Source organism: Sardina pilchardus, chromosome 20 (genome assembly GCF_963854185.1).
Source record: "Sardina pilchardus chromosome 20, fSarPil1.1, whole genome shotgun sequence".
Classification (NCBI taxonomy): Eukaryota; Metazoa; Chordata; class Actinopteri; order Clupeiformes; family Clupeidae; genus Sardina; species Sardina pilchardus.
In genome coordinates, this window is record NC_085013.1 from 23,908,758 (window position 1) to 23,916,257 (window position 7,500).

The following is a 7,500-nucleotide window of genomic DNA, read 5'->3' on the forward strand; positions in this document are numbered from 1 at the left end:
ACTCTATGGCTGGTGTAGATTATTCTGGATAACCCCACTCCTGCTCCTGTTGTGGTCCTACATGTCCTCTGTTATATGATGGGACTGACAGGGTAAAGGTCATGGGGTTGATTTCCTATGAGTGCACATACAGAGGATTTTTTATATTGGCTTTGTGTCGGCTATACAGTATAGATAAAAATAAATGTATTTGTGTGTGTGTGTGTGTGTGTGTGTGTGTGTGTGTGTGTGTGTGTGTGTGTGTGTGTGTGTGTGTGTGTGTGTGTGTGTGTGTGTGTAAGAGCATCTGTAGCAGGTCAGTAGACAGCACTGCGACACACACATACACACACACACACACACACACACACACACACACACACTGAATGCCCGAGGCCCTCACCAGACCGCATTCCCTCCAAAAGGCAGCGGCCTCTATGTGGGTCAGCCTGTGGAAGTGGACAATGGTACAGAGGAGCACAGGGATATTGGACTGGACACAGAGGAGCAGTGGACAAATCTGCTGCTTTCAGCTGTGCTGCTGTGCCTGTGTGTTGTGTTTACTCGTTGAGCGTGTGTGTGTGTGTGTGTGTGTGTGTGTGTGTGTGTGTCTATGTGTGTCTGCATGTTTGTTTGTTATCACATACTTTGTTTTATTGAGGTTTGAGGTATGTAGATTAGCTTCAGTATGGGTGTTTGTTTGTTTTTGTGTGTTGATGGGTGTGTGTTTTTGTGTGTTGATGAATGTATGTGTGTGTGAGTGTGTGTGTGAGAGAGAGAGATAGAGAGAGAGAGAGAGAGAGAGGATGGTTTTGCTCTTCAATCTCTACCATTGTTCTCAGTTTCACAGACATCACACATTAACTGAACGCGTCCACTCCATCGTCTCTTCCTGGACATGGTCCATTTGGTCCCTCACACTGGGACAGACTCACAAGGACACGGGGACACTTACCAACGCCCCTGGACCTGCTGCAGCCAGCCTGGATCGCTCTCTGTCTCTCTGCACGTGAAGGAGAGAGGGATAGAGGGAGGGAGGGAGAGAGGGAGAGAAGGAGAGAGGGAGTGAGAGATGGAGAGAAGGAGAGAGGGAGAGAGAGGGAGGGAGAGAAGGAGAGAGGGAGGGAGAGAGAAAGATGGAGGGAGAGGGAGAGAGGGATAGAGGGTTTGTGATGGAGGTGTGTGTGTGTGTGGGGGGGGGGGGGAGCTGGATTCAGGGAGAAATTCAGAGTGATGTCTTTTTAAAGAGTGTGCTCCCGCGGCACACGTGCAGTCCCAGACCCCCCAAAGAGTGTTTTTATTAATGCACGGGCACGGGCAGGTTCTGACGCACACATTCACACACACACACACACAGATGCACACTCTCTCTCTCTCTCACACACACACACACACACACACGCACACACACACAGGTGCGCACACACACACACACACACACACCAGCTGAATTCAGCTCATTTAAAGAAACTCCCTGAAGAGCCTCCATGCCCTGATTGTCTGCAAAAACTGACAAGTGGAAAACCATCACTGAGTTCACCGGGAAACCATCTCTCTCCCTCTCCCTCCCTCCCCCTCTCTCGTTCTTTCCCCCTCACTCTCTCCCTCTCTCTCTTACTCTCTCTTACTCTCTCTCCCCTTCCCTCCCCTGCTTTCCCTCTCTCTGTCTTTCTCTCTATTTCTCCCTCTCCGTCTCTCTCTCTTTCCTTTGTCACTCAATCTCTCTCTCTCTCCCTCCCTCCCTCCCTCCCCTCCCTCTCTCCCCCGTCGGCTGTATCTCATTCCAGGAAAAACTCAGGAGAATCAAGTCATTTCCATCTCCACTGTTGGCCTATCATCAGTGTCATATTTCATTGATATTGCTTTCATTTTTGGCCTGTCGCTGTTGGAGGGGAGGCAGCAGTGCTGTGCTGGAGAGTTGAGTACATAAACAACTATATCTTACCCGTCCTGCGCACGCTGACTGCTGGCGCTGGCCTCCGTGCCTGTCAGGCCGAGGAGCTTGCCAACGCCACCGCTGCCACCCTTGCCACCCTTGCCACCCTTGCCACCACTGCCACCCTTGCCACCCTTGCCACCCTTGCCAGCCCAGCCACTGGCTCTGCCCAGGCAGAGGGTTCCGGACCACTGGTGTTTTTACTTGCAGACTCCCCCCCCCCCCCCCCCCCCGTCTTCCTCCTCCTCCTCCTCCTCCTCCTCCTCTTCCTCCCTGCGCTTGTAGGGAATATCATTATATTTTGGAGGAGAGTGAGTGACAATTTCTCTCCCCATCCTTGTCAGAAGTTTTTCTGCCACACACTGCTGTCAGTCTGGATGGTTTTGCGTTCTGATTTAACGCTCCAAGGACATTGCGGAGGAAATAAAGGTGGGGGAAAAAAAACAGAGAGAAAGAGAAAAAGAGAGAGAGAGAGAGAGAGAGAGAGAGAGAGAGAGAGAGAGAGAGAGAGAGAGAGAGAGAGAGAAAAGATTGTGAGAGTGAAAAATGAAAAGCGTGGAAGTTGGGGGTTTTATCTCCAAGTACATGCAGTGTTGTCAGCCTTTCTCTTTATTTGTCTCCTGCATGTGGAAATCTTGCTGCTGGCGGCCCCAAAGTCACGCAGTGTTTGTCAGGCTGTTTAAAGTGCAAATTTCCAGCAGTGGAGCCAAAAAAACACACCTCACACACACACACACACACACACACACACACCACAGCAGACACATGCATGTGTACACACACACACACACACACACACACACACACACACACACACACACACACACACGTACACATACATGTTGTGACACATAAACACACACACACACACATGTTGTGACACATGCGCGCACACACACACACACACACACACACACACACACACACACACACACCACACACACACACAGACACACACACACACACACTTGTAGACACATGCAGGTACACATGTAAGAGTACACACACAGATTCCAGCATACTTAGATAGTAATCACAAAGAGTGGTATGCATGTACACATTCAGAACTACATGCCTGTGTGTAGGCACACGCGTATGAATGAACGTTGAATGTATGGATCTATATGCACACACAGTGGAATGTGGAGTGTGCTGGTATTCAGGGACACACTCCATCTGCAGTGTCTAAGCACTGCGGCCCCAGACCACTTGACCTGCTATACTCAATAACGCCTCATTTGGAGACGCAGGGGTGAGGAGGGCAGCTAATCAGGTGGAGAGCACGAAGACACACACACACACACACACACACACATACACACACACACACTTATTACACACACACTCTTACACACACACTTATTACACACACTCACACACAGACACACACACACGCACACTTATTACATACGCATGCCTATGCATAGACACACTCAATCATACACACATGCACACATGCTCTCACACTCTCGTACACACATGCTTGTACACATTCATAGACCCACAGCACATTACATGCTCATTTCTACACACTCCAACACTGAGAAACACACACTTAAGAGTCCACTCACACACCTCCCCTCCCTCACTGACTCTGTGTGTATGTATGTGTGTGTGTGTGTGTGTGTGTGTGTGTGTGTGTGCTGAGTGTGTGACTGATATAAGAGCCTGAGTGCATGGCGGATTAGGCAGGTCCTCAGGTAGAGAAGATAAGACAGTGATCTCTGTGTAAACGGGCAGACAGATAGTCAGAGAGGCAGGCAGACAGACAGACAGTCACACAGACAGATAGAGTGGTATTTTTCATGATTCAAAGGATGTAGCCATGGTTACATAAGCTGTAATACTGGGCCTGCTGCATTTACTGTAGGCTTTTGGGCCTACTGTGCTTGCTGTAAGCGTTTCTGGGCCTACTCGCATTTGCTGTGAGCGCTTCAAGGCCATCACTATCTTGAGCAGAACAGACCCACAGTCAGTAGTGGGGTGTGGGAGAGCACCGTGTTTACCAGGAGAAGACGTGTCCTTTTGTTCGATGGTCAAGGGAGAAGTGTGGGTATCAGCTGGTGGGGACAGAGCGCCAGCTGGACACTGCCGGTTACGAAGTAAACAAGAGAAGAAGAACCCTTCTTACACCCAAATTGGAAAGAACCAGAAAAAAGCAAGGTTACACAGTATGCATATATCATTATATTATGCATGATGGAAAAGGCGATTTCCACCAATACACTTGACCTTGCTCAATGCTGATTGGCTAAAGGGTGCTTTTGGGGATGGCGTGAGAGGGGCACCTCACAGGGTCAAGGGGCATAAACGATAGGGTAGGATCTCATCGGGGGGCCCCAGCGGATGACACCCCACCTCTCCCTATTGCCTGACCGTTGGTCTGGACATTGTTTGGGCTGTACTATCACTGCAATGCGGGGGATAAAGATCAACAGTCTTCAGACAGTCTCCTGTCTTGATTGTCTCCTCTGGACGCCTTGTTCCAGAGTGCTAATTAGTAAGTAGTTAAGTGTTAATTGTTAACTGGATTCGGAGAGTGGACATTTTTCCACAACAATTGTCAGACAGACAGTCAGATAGACAGATGGACAGACAGACAGATATTCAGGCAGGTTATTGGGGTGGGGGATTACTGGCTTTGTATAATTAAAATATTCTAATAGACTTTCAGGGCCTTCCTCCCCTGCTGAGCTGGCTGTAAGTGTGTGTGTGTGTGTGTGTGTGTGTGTGTATGTGCGTGTGTGTGGTTCTGATGTCTGAGCTGGCTGTAAGTGTGTGTGTGTGGTTCTGATGTCTGAGCTGGCTGTAAGTGTGTGTGTGTGTGTGTTTGTGTGTGTGTGTGTGTACAGTATGTGTGTGTGTGTGAGTGAAAATGAATGTTTGAGTGTTTGTCTGAGTGAATTTTTTTGTGTGTGTGTCTTGTGCAGAAAATGAATGAATGTCAGTAAGCGAGAGGAAGTGAAAGTGCATGTGTGTGTGTTTACATGATTCTGTGTGTGTGTGTGTGTGTGCTTGTGTGTGTGATGTAAAACCTTGCATGTGGAAATCGTCCAGTTGTCAGCTTTCCTGGACTGCTGTTCCTGTTTTTCAACCCCCACCCCTCCTGGCCTCCCCACTTCACACACACACACACACACACACACACACACACCCCAAAGCGCATCTCTCTCACCCCCTCAAACCCATCCTCACCCTTCAGAATATCTGCCCCCTCAGCACCCTGTGTGTGTGTGTGTGTCTGTGTGTGTGTGTGTGTGTGTGTGTGTGTGTGTGTGTATGTGTGTGGTGGAAGATCGAATCGTGGCGGTTCCGTCCATCCAGCAGGCCTTTTAAGCTGCTCCCATCAAACCTCCTCTATCAGCGGACACAGCCACCCTGAGACACCGCTTACAACCCCACACACACACTCTCTCTCTCTCTGAGGGAGACTGTGTGAGAATTTACATGTGTGTGTGTGTGTGTGTGTGTGTGTGTGGTTTTGTGTGTGTTCATTTTGACAGCGGGCACAGCCACTCTGAGACACCGCACAACACTAAACACAGACTCCTGCTCTGAGAGAGACCGTGTGGGATTTTACGTGTGTGTGTGTGTGTGTGTGTGTGTGTGTGTGTGTGTGTGTGTGTGTGTGTGTGAATGTGTGTGTGTGTGTGTGTGTGTGTGTGTGTGTGTGTGTGTGTGTGTGTGTGTGTGTGTGAATGTGTGTGTGAATGTGTGTGTGAATGTGTGTGTGTGTGTGTGTGTGTGTGTGGGTGTGTGTGTGTGTGTGTGTGTGCCCTGTGTCAGTGACACTCTCAGAGACAGTGTGACGGTCACTCAGAAGTCCACCTGCTAAAGGCTCTAAAACTGGCAATGTAAAAATGTGTGTAACACGGGCCCTTCTGTACCAGAACACACAGCTCCACACACACAGATACACACACACACACACACACACTAGCATTATGTCATTGTGAGGGCTGGTCTCACATGTTGAATGGGTGGTAATTGTCTCCTGTGCCACATGCCCCTTGCCAAAGAGGTTGTGTTGACACGACCGGTCCAAACTTGCCTTTCTCACTGGTGTCAACGCTGTTCCGTTTCAGCCAGCACAATGAAGTGATTCAGGCTTGATCCTGCACATCCCGATAATTATGGCAGCTTTCATCTGCTCAGGCCGATAGATTGTGCAGCGCTGCATAATTTCTTGTAAGCCTTCGAATTGGTGATGTTGTCAGACAGGCAGATGTGTGTGTGTGTGTGTGTGTGTGTGTGTGTGTGTGGATGAGGGTGTGTGTGTGCTTGTGGGTGTGTGTGTGTGAGTGAGGGTGAGGGTGTGTGTTGCGTTGGCCTCTGTGCCGCAATGCCTCTCCCTGCGTTGCCATGGCGTTATCAACAGGAGCAAACTTTGGGCTGGTAACAGTCAGGCCAACTCTGGTCTGTTTGCAGGAGATAAGTGGGAGAGTCACACGGCCTTGGTGCTACGGAGATAATACACACACACACACACACACACACACACACAGAGCACCATTTGACACCACAGATATATAAGCACACAAACACACGGCCAAAAAACTGGGTCTGAGACACACTTCTGGACAGTTATTCAGTCTGGAATGTTTTTCTACCTCTCCAAAACTCTCTCTCTCCCTCTCTGAAACCTTCTCTTTTTCTCTTCAACACTCACTCTTTCACTCTTTCTTCAGAACGTGTAATTTCTCTTCTTCCTTCACATGTCTCCTGTTACTTTCTTTCTCTCTAGGGGCAGGTCTCAGCTCTCTCTCTCTCTGTTTCTCTCTTATTCTCTCTGTTTCTCTTTCTCTCTCCCTCATTCTCTCCCTCTCTTTCTCTCTCTCCCTCTCACTTTCTTTCTCTCTTTTTCTCTTTCTCTCTATCCCTCTCTCCCTCTCTCTCTCTCCCTTTCCCTCTGTGTCCTCCACCTCCCTCTCTCTCTCTCTGTGTGTGTGTGGTTTTCATGTCCGAAGTCTTCCCCAGTGTATTATGCTGTTTACTTAACTCAGTTAGCGTCCCTTGGCTCCCGGGCCTCTGTTGCACGACCCCTGTGTTCCCTTCCTCCTCCTCCAGACAAGCGGTCACTTCAGTCCCCCCTCCCCCTCTCTCTCCCTGGGCAGCAGCTAACTCGATTTAACACGTAATTGTGTTTGTGCGGACTCTGATTAGGCCCGGGCAGTTTCTTCACCCGCGGCTGATTTACTGTCTGTGCCGTGATGGACGCGACGTGTCGTGTGGAAGCTGTCATCTGACTCGGGGATGGACCGCAGATGCAGACGAGGCGCTGCGGCTGCACACATCGTGGTCAGTCACTGCTGGCCTGTGTGCATGTATGTATGTGTGTGTGTGTGTGTGTGTGTGTGTGTGTGTATGTTCAGCGAACCCTGAGGGTCATCTATGCCCTACACACACCTTCTCCTCTCCACCTGGTGTGACCTCTGGAGTAGTGCCTCAGGAGATTACGTGCGCGCGCGTGTGCGTGTGTGCGTGTGTGCGTGTGTGCGCGTGTGCGTGTGTGCGTGTGTGCGCGTGTGCGCGTGTGTGCGTGTGTGTGTGTGTGTAAGAGTGTGTGTGTGAGGTAAGTGGATGAT

At 49.8% G+C, this 7,500-nt stretch overlaps 1 protein-coding gene across 5 annotated transcripts in view; it reads right to left on the bottom strand.

The window, feature by feature from the left end:
- The window catches only part of LOC134068177 (forkhead box protein N3-like), a 224,748-nt gene that overhangs the window by 40,932 nt on the left and 176,316 nt on the right, over positions 1-7,500 (bottom strand). The gene's annotated exons all lie outside the window — the stretch shown is intronic.